Raw genomic sequence first — 27,526 nt, 5'->3', positions numbered from 1 at the left:
AAGAATATATTTTTTAAACTTTGGAAATTTAGCGGCATTATGCACCCCCCCCCACCCTTCCGCCTTTACTGAGGGGTAGAAATATGAATCCCTGATACATTTGCCACCATAACACGACCTCGGAAAAACTTATATCGAAAAAAATATACTTTAAAATTTTTAAAAATTTAGGGGAATTATCCCCCCTTACCCGGGAAAATTTTACACCATAGTTCGACCATTTGGATAGGAAACACTCCAAATTAAAAAAAAAAAAAAGAGTTTTAAAATTTTAGAAATTTTGGCTTTTTAACCACCTCCACCCCTCCTAGGGTAACAGTCGACCCTGGGGCAAATTCCCACCATGCCTTAACCTCATGGATACACAAAAAGCCTGGTTATTAACCATAGCTCTAAATTAGTGATTTTAAGACCCTCTGATCCCCCACTCTCCCTTAACACTAAGGTCTTAAGCTATCAACATATTTTTTAAAGATGTTCTTTATACGTATGCAAAATTTCCACACATTCCAACGTCGGAAAGTAGGTGAAAATTGAATGGAAAGATTTTATTACATAGTCCATTCATTCATACATACATGCGAAGCTAATAAATGCGTGGTAATAATGGGACAATTCTTTTGAACTAAATATATTTTTTAATTTAACAAAACTCCCTAGTGTATCCTGCCTGTAGTCATATGCTTGTCTCAAAAATTAAGCCATGCGCATGTCTTAGCAGGCGCCTTGGTACTTGGCACAAAGATACTACCGGGTATCAGATGTAAAAAAAACCGCTAATCCTGAAGATGCTGGTAAGGAAAATGGAAAAAAAAAACTATTTAAATTATTGCATTGTCATCGGTGTGCAAATTGTCATAAGTGTGCAAAGTTTCAAATTAATCAGACGTTTTGAATGGTGTGAAAATCACGGTCAAATATTCCGTTACATAGATACATACAGGCGAAGCTAATAAAAGCGTGTTGAAAACGCAACCAATCACGAAATATAGACGATGCTACAGAGCTTTCAACACTCAGCTTGTCTTGAAATCTGTTTGCGAAAAAAACTTGACCCCATGTATTTTTTACGGAAAGATTTCAAGACCATTTGTGTGCGTAACACTGTAGCATCGTGTGTGTTTCGTGATTGGTTGAGCTTCTTATTTCAGGTACATGTCTACTGTTAGCACATCTATCATAGCCATCCTGAGTGGAAGCAAACGCGTCCTGAATGGCCCAGTAAAATAGGGCAATGGCTTATCTTGCAGACGGCAGCCAGTTTCAAAGGAGCATTCGTTAGCGCGGGCATAACCTTTCTACGTTCAGACTTATTCTAGAAAAGTTCTTGCTCCTGACTATAGTACTTTTAATATAATTTGGGGGGAAAAGCTGCCGCACAGACCAGTGACCGGGCGTGGAAAGCGATTGTCTGATAAGCATTGCGTGCGACACACACGGGCCAAGAAGAAGAAAAACCCGAGTATTTATATCCAGTCCAACGCTGCACTGCGGTAAAAAGCGAACACCAGTGACGTCAGAGCAGCTCTGAGCATGCACACACTTCTTTGAATGCGGTCAATACCGCTCACTGCGTGAGGTCAGGGCTGGATCTCACGACCAAGGGACCACTGGGCGGTCAGCCAAAAAAAAAAAAAAAAAAAAAAAAAACTAACTTAATTCACGTAATTTATGTCCAACCTGACCCAGTGGTTTGGTTGTGGCTGGCGAGTTCGACGTCCAGCTGAGTCGGAGATTTTTCACTTGCGGGAAATTTCCCTCCCGGGTTCGGGACAGGGTGTCGTAATTTTTCCTCCGCCACCATACTGTTGGAGGCGATGGAGGACCATCGCAGAATCATCCGTCACTCGCGCCGTGGCCATCTCGTGGCAATGTATTTGGATCTAAACCAGTCTCGGGATTCAGAATGATTATTTTTGTACATATTCCATTGTTGGGTACACTATATGCCGCAAGAAACTTCAAAACCGAACAACAAATAGGTTAAAATGAAAACACACAGAAAACAAACCACAATCAGCATTATCTTTTGTTTACGTTTTAATCGCCGTTGCTTCGATACCTGACTTAAATAAGTGCTTTGTTTACAGGTATAAAATGTTTACAAAAATGATTTCTATTTTTAACAATATATGTCATTTTAAGGACGTTTCCGAATGACAGTTTATGTAAATTACTGTTTTATTGATATTGGAAATTGTTAAATTCCGTTTCTTTTGATTTCCTTGACAGCGCCATGTGATTTGAGACCCCACTGCGCGATGGTTGGAATTTTGGAACTTTTTACTGGATCTTAAATATATAAAAGCTAGGTAGTTTTTTTTATATTATTGCATGCATGTCAGTTGTTATCGTGGTGATTTTAAAATTTCGTTTTAGAAGTTAGTTTTTTTAAATTTTAAATTTACGGCTTTAAATAGACACTGTGGTATAATTTTGCTGTAAAGGTTGGTATGAGTTTTTAATTGATTATTGTTTTACATTTGAATAGTTTACTTTATATTCATGAGTTTTTTATGTATATTAGTTTAACTTTATACTAGAGTTACTTAATAGTGAGATAGCTTTTGAATTTTTAGTTTTCAAGAAAAATTCTTAACCTAGATTCCGGCCCAATAAGTTTCCTTCACGGCCACCAGAAGGATTGTGTAGGTGAGTGATGACGAGTCGGAACTTGTACCGGAGAGTCTTGGGTCGTCCGTGCTCGAGGTAGGAGGCGTGTATTAGCGCTCTCGCCCTACGACCGCTGTTACAGAGAAGAGAAAATGACGGTACGACCCGCCACCAGAGAACGGTGGTGGCTTGTGCACCTTTGCACGGGCGTGTGCCAAGGGCTTAACTTGGCACTGACGTGTTATCAAGAGCACGTTGGTTCACGCCAAATTACCAGGTTCGGTTTCCTGGTTTTAAGCCTTCCCTTCAGAGACTGCCGCAAATGCAAGTAAGTGAAACCGTCCGACATTTTAAGCTGCCTTTGAAAAGTGCGAGGAACTGTGTGCTGAAAGTGTTCCCCTATTTAACTGTTACGTCGAACTACGTGCGTCACGTGTGTTCGAATTATCCCGAGCTACGGATAACAATTTTGCAATGAAAATGATTTTCAACTGCGTAAAGAAAGGAAAAAAAAATACGTTTCTGCCAATTGTAAATTGATGTAAATCACCCTCTCCTGTTTAAGACTGTTGGAAATTTATTCAAGTTGGCCGTTATTAAAATACATTTATGAATATATAGGTCTATAGGTAGAATTTTGTATATATTTAGCATATATTATTAATTGGTTAGGTTGAGTGAGAAAATGTTTTAAGTAAATATGATGCGTTGCCTATAATATGTTTGGAGGGCATAAGCTCTGATAAACTTAGGAAGTGAAATTTTAGCTGATTTTATGGATCTTTATTTGTGCGCCTGGTATAATATATATTTTTAAATGACTTTATACTTAATTATTACAATTTCCAGATTAGTTAAGTTTGTAAGCGAATATATACTTCCGCAGTATTGCTCAGTTGTTGATATTTCGTATTTAAAATAATTTTTTTACTGCTATTAAAATGTTTCCTTTGGTTTCGTATGAGATGACTCTTACTAGTTTCTTCCATAAACCTTTTTTTTAACAGTTTAAGTATTTTGTTATTACTTAAATTTGCTTGGAATATCGCATTTAATGTCTTGTATAATTTCTGTAAATGGGTGAATTTAATTTTTAAATTATTGCAATTTTAAGACGCTGATCTCAGTCGGTGGTTATTCTTAGTAGATTAATAGTAAACAATTATTTAAGCCAGACAAAAAAAACCACTTCATAAATATTTGTTTTCATAGTTGGTTACATTAATTGTGGTATTACGTTTTGAAATACACAGGTTATTTTTCCGAACGCTTCAGTTGAGTTATGCGTGGTTGGCTCAATACAAAAACTCGTACGTCAGTATGCATCACGTTTAACCTTGGTGACTGTTCGGTCGTCTTTATGCTTACGTGCTAGTCCACACGCTAATTAGCGTGGACTAACAGCAAAAGCGTTTCCCTGGCTGGAGTTCAGGAGGTAGGGGAATTTAGAATTAATTTAGCATTGAGAAAATATAAACGAAAAACAAACAACATTGTGTTTATAGAATATGGTAATCTTATTTTTGTCATATTTAAATTTAAAAAAAAAATTTTTTAGATAAATTAAACACAATACCTAAATGTATAAATGTATTAGGAATGTGAGCAAAGATAAATCCCAAATTGATGTTCTTCAAGATATCAGCGCTCCCCACAAACTGTTACCGATTAAGTAAGCCGAAGATCTGCTTCATTATCTTAGTAACTGTGCGGCTGAGTGATTGAACGTATGGCTGAAAGGACTCCAAAATGATTTAATGAAGAACATGTTAAACAAAGGCACATACGGATGAATGAGTGGATGTATGTAGTGTTTACCGACTCATCGTCATCTATGTCATTTGAGACGGATGAATATTTAAATTAATGAGACGGAACAGCAACGCCACGCACTGGTGGGAAACACGGAAACAACCTCATTAAAGTACGACATGTTTGACTTGCCAGGAATCGATCATGTATCGCCGTGATAGGAGACGAACAATCTGGTCTCTCAACCACTGTGCCACCCGCAATGTACGTGATGAGAACGGTTTTATGGGTACTGATGTCAAGCGATTATCGGAACCGCGACACAAAAGCAGACCGCTTTGTTCACGATATCAGCAGCGTTCAATATAAGCGCCATACCCTCTCCCGTGTTTCATAATCTAATCTCTACCCCAGCACGACCGCAACGTTTTTCCTGCGAATTCTCCGCCATCATTTTTCATTTTGCCGTGAGAGCACGATAAGTGCCGAACTCAATGGCGCTAATCAAACTCGGAGCAACGGTTTTTTGGTTTCTAATCCTGGGCCATACATGGGTGCATGTGGCATTTTAAAGTGTAATGGAAGGTTTGTTTGGCCTTGTAACAACCTATAATATACGTTAAGGAATTGTTTGTAAAAATGCATGATGTATTTCGTCAATATGGACAGGAAGAATTTGACATTCTTAAACAATGGTATGGGAAAGTAATTTGACAAAGGGGACCAAATTTATAGTGCAGGTGACATCGCATTTGCTATTTGTGGCATAGTACTTTGGAGGTTATCACCCCTATGATACAAAACTTTGTGCACTAAGGAAGTTTCATGTCAATGAACTGATTCTCCGTTATAATGGACCCCTAAATTAAATGTTTGTCAGACACTTCAAAATTTCACAGAGGTATACTCAAGACTGAAATTAAATGTGCATGCTGATGACTTAACTTGTCTGGTTAGATACGAGCCAGATGTGAAGAATGTTATATCTTGGATCTGTACAGTAAATCTTCCAGACCCAACCTATGAGTCGATCCATGCAATACTTGACTTCTTGAACTAATAGTAATGGTTCTCTGTAGGACAGATATGTATGTGTATACTTAACTACTAGTGTTTTTTATGTGATTTTCACCAAATGTATCTCAGCCACATATAAACTCTATGGTAGGCTGGTAAAGTTTTTCTTCACGATGTAACCATGTTGTGGCGGGATACGCTAATAAACAGGTTACTTCTGTCAAATTGTAGTATGTGACACTTTCTCTCCAGCTAACTCGGAGAGCCATGACAACTAACACAGTTTTTTTTCTACTGGTATCCTGGATGCACCCTCACTGACTGTTGGATGCCTATCGAAGTTGAAGCTACTCCTACCTCCTTCATGAATGGCATCATAATGGATAGTTCGGCCGCCGAACTCTGAGGCTGGGAGATACAGTAATGTTGCATCACAACTGAAAGGTCACCTAGACCGATATTCCAAGACACAAAAATAAGGGTTTAGATTTTAAATATACTACACCTGTAACATATCCGTATTTCGAGTGCAAATTACCGCTCCCAAGTCCTTATATACGTCACATCTAGTCCCTTAATTTTAGAGAACAGATTTTGGTGTCATATGCTTGCTCTATCTGTTAAACAAACTTCTGCGCATGAGCAGAGCTCACTTTTTCGGTGGTTTAATCGAGATGGTGCACCCGCGTCTGACGCCATCGGAGACATACCAAGGTGTGCCAAATGAGATGATATGATAGCAAAACCATCCTTTTATACAGTTTTTACACTTTAATGGTCACAAAAAGAAATAATCTCAAATAAAAAAAAAATATTTGAGAGAATTAGAATAGCAGATTTGAATACCCATATTTTATTATATAACTTTGTCTTGTCTCCATAGCAAAGTGGTAAAGTGCAAGGTGCACAAATGCAGGAATATGGATAGAAATAAGTTGAAAACTCGATAGTGGGAATTGTTTTTAACTTTTTATAAAACACATAACTGTATTATGAACATTTTTATTCAGTAAAAGTAAATTAAATCTCTTTTTTAAGTAATTGTAATAATAGCTTCTAATACTTATCTCGATCCGTTGCTTTGGTTATTTCATATAATATAGGCCTATAACCCCTAGTTATTACTTAATATAAAAATGAAACATATCAACACACTAGTAATGATGTCATGTATGTATGTGAATATAAATAATTAATTTTATATCCTCTATGGCGTAGATATTTTTCGGTTACAAAAATTTTGTAACCAAATGTTGATAAGAATTAAAACAGGCTATTCGTCAGGTGTAACCAAGACACGCTGACTTTTATTGTCTTCCATTATTATCATGTAAATGTAAACAAATGTTGTATAGAGACACGTTGTTCCGCTATGTGCAACTAATTTTAGCCTCGCTCAGGCTGCCGATCTCTTCCCTTACTGAGATTCGTTTTAGACACATTTTGTTATTCGGCCCGCGAGTTAGGTTATGGTTGTGTCCCAGCATGGCATTGTTTATTCGCTACCTTACCCGAACGTCTCGGATACAGCCCCTAGTGCTCTGCCTTGGACGGGGTTGCTGGGAAGAGATGTGTTGGTCCTGTTCCGAACAGACCATGAGCGATGTGTTGGCTCTCCAGCCAAGATTGATATGCAGCCTGAGGACCACGGTTCTACAGTACTGTAATAGCTGGCCAGGTTGCTGATCTTTGGGCTTGAAACGGTGGTGTTGCATGTATCCTGACCGAGAGGTCACCCAGTTCTCTGCTTAATTGTGGAGGTTGCTTGGAGGGTGGCAGTTAAGCCTGACTGACAAGGAACAAGTGAAGCATCAAATAAGCTATCCTGAGAAGACCTGAACTGGCACAGTGAGCTTAGGCTGTTTGTGCTGGTGCAGGATGGAGGGGACATGTTTGCCATGTCTGTTTGGTCAAGTGTTTCTAAAAGGTCGGGCTCTAAATGGCTTCGCAAGCTGACTCCCCATCTACCCTTAGGGAGGATGACCCGGCCTTTGGACAGGAAAACATGACACTGTTTTTACTGTTTCGCATGGGATAACAGAACTTTCAAGGTTAAACATAAGCAATAATACATCATTATAAAAATGACCTTGTCGAAAGAATAGTTTAAAATTTTTAATGATGTTTTTCCACGAAATATTGCCTCGATCCTTACGTGCTGTGTCTCTAATCGGACCTTACAATGGGCAACACTGTCAAAACATGGCTATGTGAATGTCCGTGTATAGCCTTGGTTAGTGCTGCCTCACTACCAGTTGTCACCTATAAGTTCCTGTATCGTCATCTGATGAGTCAGGTCCAGAGGTCTCAGCAGCTAAGCTCGATATCTCGTGTCAGGCGTCAGGCGGTAGCACATATGGGCTACATTTGGTGGAAGTGCATATGGCCAGCACTTGCTGATAGACATATCAACCTGTTGATAGGAGCAGTGGGCTATCTCTTTCACAAAGACCTGCTACTTAATGGCTGCTGCCCCCCACAGGATTCATCTGACTCCAGACCCTGTATGTCAACTTTGTGGGAACCCTTATACTGCAAATTGTTGTATATTGAATCGAATTTATTGTCACTTCAGTCTGTATATAGTCAGTTTTTAGTGTGTGGGAACTGATTCACGAAAACCCTAACCATATTGATAGTTATTGCGCCCTGCATTGGGTGATATATGCCTTGCTTATAGTTAAATTTATATGGTCAGTTAAAGTCATATAAGTCATAAAGGCATTATTGTTTACACAGAAATTTATATACTTACTAATGGATTACAGTACACAGGTGGATGTGGCTAACTTTGATTGAATAATGATGGAACGCTGCTCTTAGAGGTATCCTATTGTTTTAGTTTAACACACATCCCCCCAATTGATGTGATGATGCAAGTATGCGAAACATTGAGTGAGATGATTGTGGCAGTCACTACCTTGCATGGACTCAAATACAATGTGGTATTTGCGCCATCTGACATCCAGTATGACCATCTCCTTTAACTCTACATTGTTATTGAAGTTATACTTCTTTAGGCACGTTGAGGATGTAATTTTAGTATGCAACGAAATGCGTGCCCAGCATGCAACGGAAGTTTAATAGCATGAAATTCATCATGAATGTGCGTATCGTCCAGTTGTATTCAGATACAAAATGTAAAACGTATTTCGTGGCTTATTTTCAAACGAATGAAAAATAGTTTAAGTAACAAAAAATGAATAAAACAAGCTCATATATTTTTTATATTGAAAAAATAACTACAACAATTGGTACCTATTGTTTTGGTGCTGAAACCAGCAAGCACAGATTATACAATTTTGATTTTCTTCAAGTTTACTTACAATTTATCAGCTAATTAAATAGTTCTAGAACAAACGTGGCGTAAATTATATTAACAATTATTGGTTCATTTTAATATGACGAATAAGGTTCTATCTCTTCCTTGTGATATTAACTGTAAGCATTTTTTAATCATGCCAAAGCTGTTTAACATATTAACGCGCGTACATGGTCTATTTAAATTTTTTAATTGTCCTACTTCTTGGATAGAGAACTGGGGATTTTTTTTATTTGGTTTTGTGGGTATACAAGGAGAGATCTGAGTTATGTTCGGCCATCCATTTTGTAGACTTATTGTCCTTGCAGTCCGTCACCCCTTGTTAACACTTGTATATTTTCGCTGAATAAATCACATAATCAAGTAGTTGAAGAGGGGTTATTGGTAAAATGGGGAAATTTCAATATGTAACAGCAATGATGCTATGTCAGCATGCTGACAACATGTTGCGATGCATTTATTTAATCGTGCTCAAGCCAGATTTAACTTTAGAGATATAATCAGATTATTAATATTTTGAAAAAAATAAAATGGTCATAAAATTGTTTTATTAAATTTTTTTCGTATTGTAATACGTCTTAATCTAATATAATTAACTACAGTTTTAGTTTGTAAAAATATTTACTTTTTTATTCAATGGTTAACAAAAATAATTTATTTTATTTTATTGTTTCGTCAAACTATTTAAGCTCGGGGTTGCTAAGGGCAATGCTGGATCGCGCATCACACGTCTCTTAGCCTTTACGCGCCAGACACCAACTGCCACGCAGTCTCCCATCGCTAATGCGACTCCACGGGACATTATGGGGTGAGCATGTTATTTTAAGGTAAAGTATGGCTTTATTGAATCCCCTATTCAACTTTTTATATTAAAGTTACATTGTTCATACCTTAACAAGAACTTAAATACACATTTTAGCTTTAACACTGCTTAAAATATCTGTGTTAGAACGAAGTCCTCAAACTCTTCTTGAATAGGCAAGTTTAATGACTCTTAAATGTTTTCGCAATCAGTCAACTTTAATAAATCTGAAGCGGTTTGTAAATAGCGCATCAAACTTGGAGCTCAGAAAATCTGGAGGCCTAGCCATGCGGCCACCTTGATAAGTTGGACTGCCACTTAAAATGGAAGATCAATAAATATTTTTAATTTAATATTTATCTGCATTTTGGTTAGTGTTAGGATACTTTTTCATTTAGAAGCTTTGCCTCTTTTGATGGTTGAGAATCTAAACGAATGTTTTTAAATCGCTGATCTATTTATGTTTCTTTAATTTAAATTATTTTTAAATTTTTTTGATATATATTTTTGAAATATATTCATATAAATATTATTTAATAATCAAACAGAAATAAACCATTTTCAATTACTTTATAATATATAAAATTCAAGGTCAACTAAAATATATGCCAAGGCCACAATAATGCCTCAAGAAAAAAGAATGTTCATCATCAATGCTCGCTATTTTTTTAAAGTACATCTGTCTTTTTTTCTATCTTATAACAAGAAAAATACTTTTTAAAAAGTATTCTACTATTTACTTTTTCTCTATTATTGAAGCAGATTTCGCTACTTAATTCATGCATTTTGTAGAACTGTTTTGAGATACTAGAGGTGAGGCGCGTCGGCCAGGGGAGGCCCCACCTCCCCGACAGGTAGCATCCGTCCCTCTGTGTTAATGTGATTAGGAGCGGCGCCTTTCTCGCAGTCTCTCGAGTCAGGTGGGAGTGGGTTTGACCTATCTGGCAGTGGCGCTGCAGGACGGGTAACCGGGCCTAAAAACGGGCTGTAAACTGCATGGCGAGGTTTCCCCTTTAGCCTTGTAGTCGGTGAGGAGATTCAGGCAACCCCGAGGTCTCCTCTGCCTGTCCTGAGGTTTCCACACACCGATTAGGAAGGTGATTGTCGTCTGAGGTGTCGGAACTGTTGCCGGTTCTAGTATCCGAGACATGAACCATCAAGCCCGCGGAAAGGGTGTGTGATGCGATTATATAGCCTCTCCAAATCAAGTGGCAACCCTCTGCCTCCACGTTGGCACCACTGTTGGGGGAGGATTGTGGTGACTAAGTTGGGAGGGTTCCCCAACCTCTGGTCATAGCACCTCTCTAACTAAAGAGGGCGCTGCCGGGTCCAACTCTGCCTCAGTGCATCCTCAATTGCATGTATGAGACCGGAAATGGTGAAAGGGCTGAATCTGCGGGCAACAGCAGATGCGATAGAAACCTTTCCGGGGGGTTCGACGGCCGAGCCTCGGTGCATCGGTCCCAAAAGGGCCACCATAGTGAATGGATGGCCCCATGGTAAAGGAGTTCGACTGGGTATGGTGGTTATGGTGTCGGGCGACCGGGCCTAAAAACGGGCTGTAAACTGCACGGTGAGGTTTCCCCTTTAGCCTTGCAGTCGGTGGAGGTACTGAGGTAACCCCCAGGTGCCTCCAGCCTGGGCACTGTAGTTGCCATTTTCCAGCTGGGGTTGATGGCGGTCGTCGCCCGATGAGTGCAGTCGCATCCGGGTCTTAACCGGCTGTAAACCCGTCGGGCCGAGGTACGGCGGGTCGGAGGGTTTTCCGAGGCGACGAGGACACCTCGTGGCTGCACTCTGAAGCGTGATGGTCTGGTCAAGCTACCGGCGAACAGTCTGCCGATGAGACCAAATGTTGGTCGTAGTACGGGGAGAATCCACCATGTTGAATGGTGCCCCGCTGAGGTTTCCTCTAAGGCCCAGGATTCTTGTTGGGAAGGACTCGTACTTGGGAGTGGTGCCCCGAGTGCTTTAGGGGCAGGTATCAGGGTTCCCTAGCCCATTGACGTGCTGACGTTGTGAGCGACGAGGACAGCTCCGATTACCAGCCTGGACAGCTGGAAGAGGTTGGGTAGGCCTCCACCGGACCGCGGGTTCACTGGGTGATTGAGGAGTCCCAGTGTGAGGCGGGAGACTGGGGTAGGCGCCAGAAGTGATGACTCCAGAGGGCTTAGGGAGCATCCAACTTGCTGGTGAGCTGAGTGGAGTAGGGGGCCGGAGGTGGTGCATAAGCTGGGATGGGTAGCCTCAGTCTCTTTGCATAGCCAAAAGCTCTAACGCTCTTCCTGGTTGCGTATGCAGCGTATCCGCATCCAAGCCCATGGGGGCCCCAGGGCGGTAGGGCCTCACGGCTAAGAGCGCTGGGTCACCAAAGAAAAGGGGGGGAAACCCCTGTAACGGATTATAATAGTCTCTCGAGTCAGAGGGTTCCCTAGCCGTCTGAAGAGTCGACGTGGTGGTTGACGACACAGCTCCGGTACTAGCCTGGACAGCTAGGAGAGTTTGGATAGGCCTCCACGTTATCACGGGTTCACTGGGTGTTTTAAGGAGTCTCAGTGTGATGTGGTGGATCGGGGTAGGCGCCAGCAGTTCTGATAAGGTCTAAGGGCTAAGGACACAGCCAACTGTCTGGTTAGTTGAGAGAGGCAGGTGGCTGAGATGGTGACTATGCTGGGATGGGTAGCCCTAGCCTCTGGTCATAGCTGAAGCTCTAACACCTTCCCGATCAAATGGGGGAGTAATCCCTTGACAGTTATGTCTTAATTTACTTGCTCTGGAAAGTATAAATTGCTCTGTGAGCCGACTCCCAATCTACCCTAAAGGGCGCATACTTGGGAGGAGAGGCTGAGGGTGCCAACCTACGGGTTGGAAAACAGATGTCTCTCGAGTGTTCGCCACGTTCCCAGAGCCCGGTTTGCATTAAGTGACGTAACTAGAACGCCGTTGTTCTCGAAGCTTCGAATGTTACATTCGGGATTTTGATGACGGAATACTTCGGAGGGATACAAGATATTTCCAGGTCGGGACTTGGCAGGTATTTAAGACGAAGGCCGGCTCGGCGAGCAGTGTGAGAGTGACAGGCTGGTGAAGACACCGGCGAGCAAGTGCAAGACTGTTGAGAGTAGTGCAGTGAAGAGGGCGTGTGACCACTTGGAGAGCGAAAATGGACAGTGAGCAGCGGGCTTCGTTTGCAAAGATAGCTGCTTCGGGGACCGAAGAATCCAGGAGTTGTATGTGCGGCGGACGAGTGAGTTGTGAGAGGCAATGTGTTGGGACAGAGTTGCGCAGTAAGAGAGGGTTAGCAGGGAGAGCCACTGTCGAGCCGATCTCCAGTGGGGAGTGAAAATTTTTGCACCTAAAAAAATAATTATTATTTTGTCGATATACAGTTAAATTGTTGTAACATAACGAATAAAGTTAAAACTATGTAATAAATAAAAAAGTAATTAAATGGGCTATCTTTTCCGGACCTGTTCTCCCTCTCTTAACAGTACGTTACTTCCGTGAGAAAAAAAAACTTCTGTAGAAATAAGTTAGTCTAATTTTTAATTGATTCTAGTTACAGACCGGTACATGGGTGTTTTTATTTTTATAAACATCAGAAATAATTTTATTTCACGTAATGACATTTCAAAATAATTCCTTTTATTCGTCTATGAAGGTTACCCATGTGTGGGTGGTGGAAAGCACGAGTATCAGTCAAGTACCAGTTTTTTATGTCTGTATTTTAAACCCTAATTAATTACAAACTGACCAAATAAAAACAAAAAACTAATGCAAAGCTAATATAATATTTTAAAATTTAATTTTCTTTATAAACTGTGAACGTTGTTGCTGCAGGTATATTACAAATTATATATTTTGCAATAGGGTTAAGTACAATTTTATACGTACAGTTAGGTAAGTTAGAGTGTGTGAATACATGACAATTATAGTTCCAAAAATATGTTTGTATTTTTAGGATAGTTTATGCCTTTGGCTAGTTACAATACTTTTTCTATCACAAAATATCTTTACCATAGATAAAATTATATCGTTAGGTAAATTTTTAAACTCTCTCTCTCCAATCCCCCTACCTTTACGTATTTGGTCTGTAATAATGTCAGTTTTATTTCATATCATGTTTATTACATTATACTTTAAATAATGTTGTGTATTTGTATATTTAATTTTTATCTTTTTTATTGTTTTTATAACAGTTAACTCAGTTGTATACGTTTAACTAAACATGTTCTTTGTTAACATTTATGTGTTTAAGGGGCCCGCCTAGTCAGGGTCGTATTTGAGTTGGTGAGGCGTTATGATAAGTGCGATAGTAGACTTTGTTGTTCCAATTAGCTTCACTATTTGAGCTTCGGTTAATGTTGCTTCTAGCGCGTAATCGCCTCTAAGCGCAAGTCTTGAACTGGCGCGCAGTCTTCTCGTCGTGCATAGGGAACTTAGCGATAACCGTAACATAATATGGTGAAGAAATGAAGATAAAGTCGCAGAGAAAGTCCCTTGAGCGCTATCAGTATCTGTTGTGGAAGCTTCATGCCTAAATATATATCCAGAAAAAGCGCGTTTTAGCCATTATGACTCCTATAAAAAAGACAGTAAAAAATCTAAATCCGGAAACAGAACTCCTCATCCGCCCTTAGCGGATTCTTTAATGCTTTTCGTAAACAGACATCACTCGGATGTCTTGAGTGGTTTTTAAATCGCGTGGTTTTTTTCTGAAGCTCTGCACACCGTGTGTGTGTGCCCGGGTAGGCGGGGACAGTCAGTGGAATACAACCTTGCCACGTAAAAAAAAAAGTCAGTTAAAATAAATGAAATAAAAGTGTGTACTGTTTGTTCGCAGTTGTGCTCGTCTCCCGCGCCGAGGCTGAGGGAGCTCCGAGAGCCGTCTCGTGTGGATGTGTGCCGCGACCGCGACTCATGAAGGTAACACAGCTGTTGCCTGCGGACCAGTCCAGGCCCTCGAGGTCTTTGTCGCAGCGACATTGGCTTCAAAGTGCTTAGATGTCTAGGAACATCTCCCATGGCTGACAGCCACGGCCATGCATTTTTAGCAAAAAGGTTTCCAGGACAGTTGTGTTTTTTAAATCAAAGCACTAAGCGATCTAGGAAAATCTCCCATGGCTGACAGCTACGGCCATGCATTTTTAGCAAAAAGGTTTCCAGGACAGTTGTGTTTTTAAATCAAAGCACTAACCGATCTAGGAAAATCTCACATGGCTGACAGCTACGGACATGCATTTTTAGCAAAAAGGTTTCCAGGACAGTTGTGTTTTTTAAATCAAAGCACTAAGCGATCTAGGAAAATCTCACATGGCTGACAGCTACGGCCATGCATTTTTAGCAAAAAGGTTTCCAGGACAGTTGTGTTTTTTAAATCAAAGCACTAAGCGATCTAGGAAAATCTCACATGGCTGACAGCTACGGCCATGCATTTTTAGCAAAAAGGTTTCCAGGACAGTTGTGTTTTTAAATCAAAGTACTTAGCGATCTAGGAAAATCTCCCATGGCTGACAGCTACAGCCATGCATTTTTAGCAAAAAGGTTTCCAGGACAGTTTTTTATTTTTAAATTTTAGCATTGACTGGGTTTCTCTATTGACCGGGTTTATTCCAGATGCATGCCAGCGATTACAGACATCCAGTGCGGGAACAAATGCGTCCTGAATGGACCGGCCAAACAGGGCAATGACTTCTGTTGTAGTCGGCCGCCAATTTCAAGGGAACGATCGATGAGATTTTACTTCTAGAGAATCGCGTGCCCCTACTTACAGCAAGGAACCGTCCCAGCCGTGGGCGATTCCAGAAAACCACGGGGAACTGAAGTCACGCAGGATGTAGCGGGTTCTGGCCCGTGTCATCCACAACGCGATTCAAACGTTTGAAGGTTGTGTTTTTTTTCGTTCGGTTCTCCGTCGTCGTGTTGGAACTTAGCGTGTACCAAGAAATTAGCTTATCCTTTGAAACACAAAACTGCAGCTCACAAAGTCATTGGAGATTTGTACTGGAAACTTTGGCATTTTTAAGGAGTATCTACCCCTCGGCGCTTACCTCTTGCCAAATTTTTACTTACATTTTTGTGCAAATTTCGTGAAAGAAAATGTTGTGTGGCCTTTCCTGCAAGGAAAAACCTGAAACGGCGTGTACTAATATAAAATTATACATCGTCTTTGTTTTGGACCTCTGATCATTGTTTTACAATATTTAATACTATAGTTTTATTTATTTTTGTTATATTTGTATAGTTTTGATCATGGTTATTTTATTTGGTTTTTAAATGTTCGTTTTTATTTTTATTGAACTACTTGCCTTAAAAAATAACCGATCTGTCAGTTATGTTGAAAGACCAGAAAAAAATAGTAGATTTATTTCGCAATAGGCTAGAACTAAAATACTTATACCATTAGGCTGAATATGCTATTGACTCACAGTTTATGCGTAGAACTATGGGCCAGAGGGAAACTCTAGACCAGAGACTTACAGGCAAAGAAGTCTCACAATACACCAGCCAATAAATAGATGGCATTTGGCATAGTATACAAAGGACGGTGGTGTCTATTTTAAAGGTCATTAAACTCGTGAATTTTTCCAGTCACTACTTATGTTGTTATCAACAGTTTCCCGTGCAGTAACATTATATCTTTGGTGTATCCTTCGTATAGGTAACATATTCGCATGAGTGTGGTTTCCTTCTGGTCTCTAAGGCAGCATATCCTACTGTAGATACTCATGTATTCGGGTTGCTGTCAGTTCTGTAGAAAATATGTTAGGTAGCTAAACTGATAGCTTGGTAGTTTGATGTTGCTTGCCTATAGTTAACCCAAAATGTAACTGGTTTGGTTTGTAATAGGGACCTAGTAGTATTTTAACGTTTCAGCGTCAGGGTGGTTTGTAACCGAAACATGAACAAAAAAAGCCTGGAAATTCTTTTATTGGTTCTTGTCCTTCAGACCGTGTCAAACTACCCATGATTCAATGAGAATGTCGTTAAAATGTGTATTGGTATGCATTCTAGCGCGGCTTTAAAAATGGCGGAAATTTTGCAGGTGTATAGTCATAATGAACTTCCAATAAAAAAATTGGTTATCTGTAAAGTCGGTTTACGGACGATAGTTTAACGTGACAACGTCATAACAAAACATTGATGAAATGATTGCATAGTTTTATGAATAAAATTGAATCATTTTTATTGAATTATCACTATTTTGTATGGATAAGAAGGAGTGAAATGAAATCTACAATTTAATTGATAAATTTACTTTTATTTGAACTCATTAATTCAAATATGTTAATTACTTTAACGCAGAGATTATTTTAACTATAACTTTTATACATGTTTGCTATTTAACTTCTTCCAATCTGTATTATTCTGTTAAGGATAGGATGATGATAGGAAAAGTAGGAAACGAATGGGAGTGTTTCAAGGATGATGTGAAGGAAAATGGCTTACCCAACACCAAGATGCAGTCAAAAATAATATATTTGCTCCACGGACTCTGCAGCAATGCTAGGAGAAACGGGTTAGCCAAGAGCAATGAAAATGTTACATTGAAATGCATGGAAACAGAATTACGCCACGGACTCGGTCTCAATGCTAGGAGGTTCAGGTTAGCAAAGAGCAATATAAAATAAGCGTAACGGGACACAGCGAAACGGGAGAATGTGCGTAATGGGATACTTTTTCGTGCGTGCAGCCGGCGTTCATCGATTTATTAGACGTTGTCACGTCAAAAATTTGCAGTCAAGTAATTTACAAAGGAATATAAAAATAAAACGAGATGCACGGGGCCTAGCCTTGGACTCGCGCGGCGAGTGTATTTGTGGCCAAGAGGGGAAGTCGGAGAGCGGACGGCCTTGGACGTTGAAAGCCAACGTGACTAAGGGCCGGTGTGTCACTACAAAGTACGAGGGCCTAGGGGGCCCACCCGGTCAGGTGTGCTGGTGGTTCTAGCCAACACCCACTAGCAGACAGTTGGTGTTGTTCTAGCCCGGTGTCGCCCGTCAGCGCGCAGTATTCTCGTCGTGCACAGGACATCTGTGGAATTTGAACGCCGACCGTAACTGAAATGAGATCTAGGTATATTGCAAGTCCCTTAAGTGCTTTCAAGAATCTGTACCGGTTTTTCTATGACTAAAATTACTCTGAAAACAAGCCTTTTAGCCATTAAAACTCGTATAAAAATACAGTTTGCAAAATATAATCCGGAATCAGAAATAATTTTCAGCTCTCAACGAATCCATAAATACTTTTCGTAAACAGACCCCACTCGGATATCTAGAGCAGTTTTCAAATCGTGTTGTTTTTCTTGAAGCTCTGCGCACTGTCTGTGAGCCCGGCAGGAGCGACATGTCGCGACCATAATCCACAACGCCTACAAACACGTGACACCAGCGACCATCTGCGCCGTAGGGCAGAGTGTTGGCTGCTCTGCTCGGGAGCTACATGTCGCCGTTAACATACTGACGCCTACAAACACGTGACTCTTTTGCTTGTTCAATTGGCATAATTAATACACGCCGCAAACATACCTTTATTGACTTTCTACAAAACAGCGCAACTAGTTAAGTAAAAATTAAGAATAAAATTCATCCTTATTTTGCTACTGTGCTAGGGATAAATTTTACTTCGCCTCCAAATGACATTTTTGTCGATAGACATCTTACCAAATGTTTTGTGTTGACAGCAAAATAATTGTGTGAATGTCACAAGGCTAAGTGGCTTTTTAGTGACAGAAAGATATTACGGTCACTGATGGTTGGGGTCCATATTGACAAACTAATTAATTGGTGGCACAACATTTATTTTTTGATAGGTCTTTTTGCACTAATAGCAGCATAGTAAGACGCAACTCGCATTCATCACAACTACACCACAACCTGACTTATTTAAAATCAATCATAATGTTTTCAAATGATAATACATGTTAAATGTCAGTGCTTCGCAAGCACATGCAAGACCATGTTTTGCCTGTAAGAACACGCGAAGGCACGCGGGTCATACACATCTTACATAATAACACAGAACAAGAAATGTTTAAACATATTTTATCAGAATTTAGTTCATGATGTTAAAGTTTTGGTTTATGGAAACAAATTTTGAAATCTACATTTTTTAAAATTTAAAGATCGGTATTTAAGAATCATGGGCTTTTAACTTATTTTCGCTTAGCACTTCTGTGGCTAACTTCGTTGTGCCTAACTTCGTTTTGACTAACTTTTCATTGCCTAACAGTGATTTTTTTAACGGCATTTTCCTTAAAACATAATTACTCCGCGATTCCTTGCAGCTTTCTCCTGACTTCGCTTTTCCTACTTGCGCTCTGCCCACTTGCGCTATATACTTCACTAACTTCGTTTCCCCTAACATTTAGGCAAACTACCGTTAGGGAAGAAAGAACCTCGGATTTTGGAGTAATATTTCTACTACGCCAATATAATTGCCTCAGCTTCGTCCAGAGCGCCCCCAAGTGCTCATTAAAGTGAAGCAGACGTATTTGTGCTTCAAGTCTACTTCGCTAGTGCTCGCTTCAAACTTAACTAACTTTTTGGTAAAGTTATTTAACATGTAATGGGAGGTTTAAAGTTAAGCCGTTATTTGGGAAATTTACCGTATAAATATAGTAGGCATATCTATAATACCCTTGTTTAGGAAAAAATCGAAACGATAGGAAATTTACTGTGTTTGTGTGGTAAAAATCCCACACAGTTTTATTGGTTAACAATTATCATTAAATTTTAACGTATGTCCCGAAACTTTAACTACAGCGTACTGAAATAAAGGGTTTGTTTGCCTTAACAATATATTTGTTTGTACGGGATAAATAAATACAAGCGGTTGATTTAAACTAATACTTTGTATTACGAGTGATTTGGTTCCGAAAAATAGTAGGACTTCAATTCAAACATATATTTTGTTAGGAGGTACAAAATCAATTATGCTGCTCACAAGACTTGGCATGGATAGAAAATATTTAGTTACAAATATTTGTTTGTCTGAAACAACTTTTTTTTTTCCTGTGTTGTGTTTGCGTCTCTGTAACTCGGTATCTGCGCAATCACGGATTCGCCGCTTATTTGACGAAGAGCTTATGAACACGTTCCAAGGGATCTACTCCGCAACATTGCCAGTTGGTACTAGGGATATCGACACAGGAACAGCGCTTGGATTTACGTTCCCGCAAATCCCCGAGAACGCCCGAAGATCAGGCCTGTGGCACGTAGCCTTTCGGATACACTCGGCAGTTCCCAACTGTTCCGTTTACGTTACTCCGCGCTTCCAATGCCAAGAAGCCGGGTGTTTGGTAGCTGTGGTAGCCATGTTTGTTTACATTTTAAATACGGTATAAATTGTTTCAGTTACAAGAATATCTAGAGTTGCATCATTAATTTGTGGTTAATTTTTATTTAGCTTGCGAATACTTACCGCGTTATTTTTTGAATCTCAAAATTCTTTAGATTGAATACATTTTCGTAAACGTGTGGTTCAATATACTTGATTCCCATTTGTCACGTTTACGTGTCATTTTGGAACGGGCCTGCAACTCTGCTATTGAGACCAACCGCTCAAAGTGAACAAAACGAGTATAGAGGGTATTACGAAATCCCTGGAACAGTTTAAGGTATTTTAATCACCCACGGTCATGCACAGAAAAAAAATTGTACTTTTGCAAAATATTCCTTTGGAGTCCAGTTGTCAACAAATAATTTGTTGCACTACAAGAATGATATTGTAACTTTGTACAACACATGGCTATGGTTATTTTTGCCTAAATGAAAAACGTTTTTTCAAGATAATACTGAGTATTCTTACGAAAGTTGGTGAATAACTTTATCTTTTAATTGATGTTTAATTTAAACATAAAATTTTAAATCAATGAAATGATAATTGAATATTCAATAATTTGACTTTATTTTGTTTCATTGTGCTTATTGATGGGCGTAGTTAATGCTGGAAAGCAATTCAGGGAACGGTTTACATATAACTTTAACCATTGAAGGTACTGGGACAACACAAAGCTTAAATGCCCGGGTAAGAATCTGAACCCAGTATTACTGCCAACACTATTATGTAGTGATACAGTTATTTTCATATAAATGTACAGATTGACAAGTATCTATAACTTTACATGAATATTTATGTTTCATTTAAAATATATATCTATAAATATTCATATTAAATATGTAGATGATTGCAAATTTTTTAACCTTTTTTTGTTGTTTCTAGTTGAAATGGTTCTATAGGATCAGTTCCTGACATTTTTTTTCTTACCATAAAAATGCTTTTGAACTGTTTATAGTTACTGATTAAAAAAGAAACTGATATTTTGCTTTATAGGACTGCAAAAATGTATTGAGATATATAATGATAAAACATTTCTAATAAAATATTAATTTTTGTCTGACAGAAGTATGCCAAATTATAAAAATTTGCGTGAACAACATGAAAATAAGGTTAATATTATTATACTGGACTTAAATATTTATTTACATGGAACATGTATGGAAAAAAAGATTTTTGCACATGTTCAGATATAAAATTGTTTAATATAATGACTCAGTTATTTGGAAAAAGAAATGGGTACTCAAGCTGGTATATATATATATATATATATATATATATATATATATATATATATATATACACACACACACACACACACACACACACTTAAAAGAAACTAATATATCAACTAAGCAATCAATTCGGGTTGTTAGTGCTCATGTAACACGACTACTAAGCAAAAGATAGATATATTCCAAGGCGGTGGGTTTGAAATAAGCCTCCCGTCATGCTTTTTTATAGGCCCCTTACCCAGTTTAACAGCATTGTCTTATTTTAGAAATCAATTAAGTTACTTTATTAATCCAGTAGGACTTGCTTTGCTTTATATAAAATTGCATTACAATCAAAAATATTTGAAAATTTTATCATGATTATTTTTTCCCACAATTTCTTGAATGGTGACTGAGCAACAATGAAAAGCCGGCTTGTAAATTTTTTTTTAGCATGAGCTGGAAGTGTATACCGCAAAATTAAAATGTAAAGATTTTACCAATATTAATATTGAGTACAATGTAATTTAAGTACGTAGGCTAAATTATTCAGTATTAAAACATAATACCACAATGCCTGTTATGAAATTTCATTCGGCGAGGAGTTACACGGCGAATCAGAGAATTTTACTTGAAATAATTTTTAAGGGGCCCTGTAATTCTCTCTTAATAAAAAAAAATATTTTTAATCACTTTCAAATTTTTCAAATTAATGACAATTTCTCACAATGATATCAATGTTTTTTTACTGCTGTCGTGTATAGTGATAGATATTATTCAACTGGTCTTAGGGCTAATTATAAATACTTATTTTGCGTTATAAAATAAAGTTAACAATAATATTTTGTGTATTGCTCCACTTAGCAGCTACGTGAATACGAATACAACATTTTCCGTTAAACTAAAGATTATTGATGATGACGTTACTGGTCTCTAGCGCAACCTTAGAGTACGAACACATATTTAGGACGGTATTTATTGACCAGCTGCAACGTTTTCTATTCCACGTGTGTATCAATTGGTGGTATGTAGCGAATAATAAAACAAATCACCGGTTAAGTTAACCCATAAGAATTTGAGCGTGTGGCTTTCATGTTCACGATTTTCTTTTTACATAGTTGAGATTGCTAGAAAGTCAAACTTATTAAAACCTAGTTTTAAAAAAACAATAATTGAGGTAAGGAACTGTTAATCTAGTGGTTTTATTTTCTAAACCTACATTTCTCGGTTTGCTATGTCAATGCATGCAGCAAGTAAAAATGCTGGCACACAGTTTTGTACAGCATAATTAATTTTAATTAATCACAAAATAAATTATTTAACACTTAAAATGCTTGAGAAAATATAATACTTAAAATATATATTTCTGTTATTAGTGAAACAAAAATTGTCACATTTTACCGAACTAGACGTGTATATAACAAACACGTTAACTATTAAGTGGACTTATAGAAATTACAAAAATAAATTATGGAATTTTCAACGATAATTACACTTAAAAAACGAAATGTTTTTCGAATTTTCAACGTTTAAACCACTCCGAGTTTTGACTTCCAAGGTCTGCGTTTTATTTTAAACCAGATAAACATACAGGCTACGTGGAAGGAATGAGAGTGCGTTTGCTGCTTTATTAACAACAGTTCTGTTGAGGGTTTGTTAGTTCTTTAAGATATTATTGTGAGTTCATGCTCAAAGTTAGTCAACCCTAAAATCGTAAACTAACGAAGCCATCCGCAAATATACGAAGATCCCCAGGCAACTTGTGACCAATATATATTAGAAAATTCAAGGAGAAAAAATTGACAGTAAAGTTGCTATACCTCTGGTGGCTCACAAGTATCGTGGATTGTAACGGAACACACTCCTAATGTTGATTCGTAACCACGATACGCGGCATGTGTTTTGGTGACTGTTGTAACGGAACACACTCCTCATGTTGATTCGTAACCACGATACGCGGCATGTGTTTTGGTGACTGTTGTAACGGAACACACTCCTCATGTTGGTTCGTAACCACGATACGCGGCATGTGTTTTGGTGACTGTTGTAACGGAACACACTCCTAATGTTGATTCGTAACCACGATACGCGGCATGTGTTTTGGTGACTGTTGTAACGGAACACACTCCTCATGTTGGTTCGTAACCACGATACGCGGCATGTGTTTTGGTGACTGTTGTAACGGAACACACTCCTCATGTTGGTTCGTAACCACGATACGCGGCATGTGTTTTGGTGACTGTTGTAACGGAACACACTCCTAATGTTGATTCGTAACCACGATACGCGGCATGTGTTTTGGTGACTGTTGTAACGGAACACACTCCTCATGTTGATTCGTAACCACGATACGCGGCATGTGTTTTGGTGACTGTTGTAACGGAACACACTCCTCATGTTGATTCGTAACCACGATACGCGGCATGTGTTTTGGTGACTGTTGTAACGGAACACACTCCTCATGTTGGTTCGTAACCACGATACGCGGCATGTGTTTTGGTAACTGTTGTAACGGAACACACTCCTAATGTTGATTCGTAACCACGATACGCGGCATGTGTTTTGGTGACTGTTGTAACGGAACACACTCCTCATGTTGGTTCGTTACCACGATACGCAGCATGTGTTTTGGTGACTGTTGTTAGAGTACACAACGCGCCTGCGCGCGGGTTCGTCACGAGTCCGCTTGAACAGTATTCGAGTTCGAGGTTTGAGCTCTGGGAAAGTAGGTCGGTGTCGAGATTATTCCGTTTGTGAATAGATTATGGCTGTGGTTTGGTCACGTAGCTATGGGCTAAAGCTCAGTCACTCGGATAAAGATTTTTCTTGCATTATTGTCTTTCTAAATAGAATAGACAATTATTATTGTGCCTGTCTTAAACCATTTTTCTTCAAAATATATATATACTGTACAGTTTACAAACAAATGACTCAACTCTCTAGACAGTAGCCTATCAAAATAATACTGCCGATGTATTTTTACCGTAACAAAATTGTAGATGAATGATTTTGGCTTTGGTGCCTGGAAAATCATTTGGGTTTTTAATTTCAATCATTTGTTTATGGTGCAATTGAATCAAAACTTTGCGTTTTAACAACCAACAGCCAGAGACGTACTGAACTCGCATTATGTAGTCGAACCGCACCACTGTACACAAATACGCCTAATTGGTGTAAGCTGTCCCAAATATAAATTTCCAGTCGGACTGTTTGTGAGCGGGTCATCTGGGTTTTGTAATGTTGTTATTGGTTTCTTGTCCTTCAGCGAGTGTTAGAACTACATGTCGTCCAAGAAGCACGCAGTTCAAGTACATCATGTAATGCATCCCGGCACCTCGTCAAATAATAGAGCGGATTAGGCAGGTCTCTACCAAAGGCATAGGCCAAGCAGATCAATATTTAAATGGTTGTGTCTCTGTCTTCCCGAGCTCCAGTTGGATAAACAAAAGGAATCATGTGTAATTGGTTGAGAACACTTGCGGCGACTCACCTCCCACTGCCCTGACGTCACTACGCCGAACTCTCTTGTTCGCTAAGAATAGTGCTTACGCGCCAAGAAATAATGGCGCTCCGCCTAAAAGAGCTGATGCCGTCTCTAAAGTTCCGTACATACACCTAGAGCAAAAAAAAAAAAAAAAAAAACATTTGAACACAACTTTATAGTGTAATGAAACTTTGTTTAAAAACGTATCTGAAACGTATTTTTAATGCGAAAATTTGGAATGAGAATTTTTTAAAGGAATTGTCTTGTATTTCATCGAGAGTATAATGTGATCATAATATTCAATTTTGACTTAAAAGAAACTTAAGTGATACACTCAATATTGTTTTCAAAACTATTTTTATATATTTTTAATATTAAATTTTTTTTCTGTGTTTGTGCACAGCTCATATTAAATGGAATGTCTTGTTATTAAAGTGACTGACTGTTACAAATAGTTTCACCTGGGAAATAATACTTGTTTTTTTTTGGGAATTTAATTATTTATTTTCTTTCTGAATGAAAACAACTGTATTAAAACTGTCTATAGACACTATTTTATGGACTTACAAAAATCATCAAATAGCAAAATAAAAATATTAAATATTATTATATTTAACTAACAGTTGTATGCAATATGAGATTTGTAATGTTAACAACCCCGGTAGAGTCAGTCTCGCCACATTTGCTCTGCACGGCATATTAAGCGTGAGATACGCTCTGAAGCCCGTCCGCCGGGGTGGAAAGTTCGCGCGGGCCTCGGGTCAAAGCTTCCACCAGCCCTGTTGCCCGAGCCCGTATATCAGCAGCTTTGGGCGTTTCTGTTGAATAACCGGCCAGTCATGTTTTGATGCAAAACTTTTAACATGACTTACGGATATGGACTTTACATTTTAAAACCATAATATTTTTCGGTTTGGATGAATATATTTTACCGTGAGGAGCACCGTCCGACGATAACCTTACTTCGTAGGATAACATTTACAAAAATTTCCCCGACCAAATAGGAAAACTTCCTCGAAAACCGTCAACAGGCTACTGTAACACCGTACACAGAACATTCCATAACAGCAGCGACGAAAGATAGCAACTAATCCTTCAGTGAAACCTCCATCATGGCAAACTGGCTTAAGACGGGCGAGTGGATTCACGCAGAAGCTCCAGACACTTGCAAGCGGATATTTTTTCCATCAAGCTATACGTCTCGTCTACAGGGAAGATCGTTTGAGATGGAAACACAAAACGTCAGTCGGAGATCGCAATAGAGGAAACATTCCAGAAAATGCCTGGATTGATCCAAGAAAACCATAGGAAACTGGTATCAGGATGGCCAGACCAAATTCGAATCCAAGTTCTCCTTAATGCGGGTCCACTGTCTTATCGCTGCTGCAAGTCGCTCCGTCTGCAGGCGGGATGTACTTCATGTTAACCAGTAGCGATTCGAGTTCCCGTCTCGGGTGATTCATGCTGTTTGATGTGTAAGAACCTAGTTATGGAGGCTGCAATCTGTACGCTGAATCCATCAACCACTGTAGGCAGGTAAAATGCAATTGGCGGTATGTATTTTACGAATGACTATCTCTTACCTGCGTCTTACATGACTACGTTCCATTTATTTTCCCGGAGTTGATGACTTGAGTGCTTTACATCTCGTAATAATTTATTAAACCACATATTATGCTCGGCGAAAACATGTAGATTTGAGTTCTCGACACTCTCAACACATAGGTGGCCATAGAAAAAGCATGAAGCGCTCAAATTTATCACCAGTGACTTATTTAACTTATGTATTGAAAATGCTACTTTTAATACTATATCTAGTATTTTGAACTGAATGTGCGAAATATAAGGTGAAATACTGTTTTTAGTTTGTGTTTGCTTATTGTTCATGTACACTATCTAAATTATTGCTCTATTATCTTCGGAGATTCCTTCTTATTATTAAGGGATGTAATTTCTTATGTATAACCTATGAGTCAAGCCATTATATGAAAAAAAAAAAATCATTGTTCAAAGTTTTATTCAGATCAGTTTAGTATAAACGACTAGATTGACATCCAAACATACAAACGTCCAAATGTCAATATTTCTTTCAAATTTATAATATTTCTAAGATAGAAATTAGGTTTTACTTTTGGTATTCTACGGGCTGCTTTGTCGCGTCTTGCCAGCAGGCAGAATTGAGATATAAAGTGTGGGTCATGACGAAACATTTTGGCATCATTAATTCGGATTAATTACCGTTTATTCTTATTGATGGATTTTCGAGGAAATCTTTTTATTTTCCAAAAGCGTTTTAAAGAGTTCGAAGGAGCACCATCGCAGACCACAAGGTCAAACTGCGCGCATTCACTTTGCTCAACTTCGCCTCTGTGTTCGCGAGTTCAATAGTTATTAAAATAAATTGGCCATGACGGACGTGAGAGTGAATTAAAATTAAAACCGAATACAGGATATAATTATTTCAAACTTTTATGGAAGTTATGACTTTTTACCAAGCGATGTTTGGAACATAAAAAAAAAAACTTGCGCTTGGGGATTAAAATAATAATTTCAGCACCTGTCAAGTAAAAGAAAATTAACCCATGCCGCTTCAGTGGCATGTTTTCCAACTTTTTTGTTTTGCGAGAGAACGTGAAGTATTTTACGCAAAAAAATGTTTTAGTTTCGTGCAATCCAATGGCCGACAGCAGCAATGTAACTCCTGGGCTGTCACTGGCAGTCGCTTCCTGCATGGCGTTGAACTCAGTGTATGTTTGTGGCCACGGCTCTCCAGCCAATAGAGGCGCAGCACTGCGTTGGCGGCAACAGGACTGCATATTGTGGGAAGAACCGTACCCTTCAGTTTTTTAATACGTCAAAACAATATGTTTTTTGATAAAGCATTAAAAATACCATTGTTACTACATTTGGAAGAAAAATGAATTAGGAGACTGCAAAAATTCTGCACGAATAATAATTGTTATGTAGTTATTTTTTTACTTAAT

General features: G+C 38.7%; 1 protein-coding gene across 5 annotated transcripts in view; it reads left to right on the top strand.

Annotated features, from left to right (window-relative positions):
- LOC134529434 (calcium/calmodulin-dependent protein kinase kinase 2) overlaps positions 1–27,526 on the top strand; it is a 466,877-nt gene that overhangs the window by 137,575 nt on the left and 301,776 nt on the right. For 3 of the 5 annotated variants that reach the window (XR_010074576.1, XM_063363520.1, XM_063363522.1), the window contains exon 2: positions 14,350–14,432. The exons of the other annotated variants lie outside the window; for them this stretch is intronic. The gene's annotated coding sequence lies outside the window, so the exon portion shown is untranslated. The remainder of the gene's footprint in view (positions 1–14,349; positions 14,433–27,526) is intronic. 5 annotated transcript variants of the gene reach the window in all.

This window comes from Bacillus rossius, chromosome 2 (assembly GCF_032445375.1).
Source record: "Bacillus rossius redtenbacheri isolate Brsri chromosome 2, Brsri_v3, whole genome shotgun sequence".
Classification (NCBI taxonomy): Eukaryota; Metazoa; Arthropoda; class Insecta; order Phasmatodea; family Bacillidae; genus Bacillus; species Bacillus rossius.
Note: the sequence above shows the minus strand (reverse complement) of the source record. Positions and strands in the feature narration are given on the sequence as shown.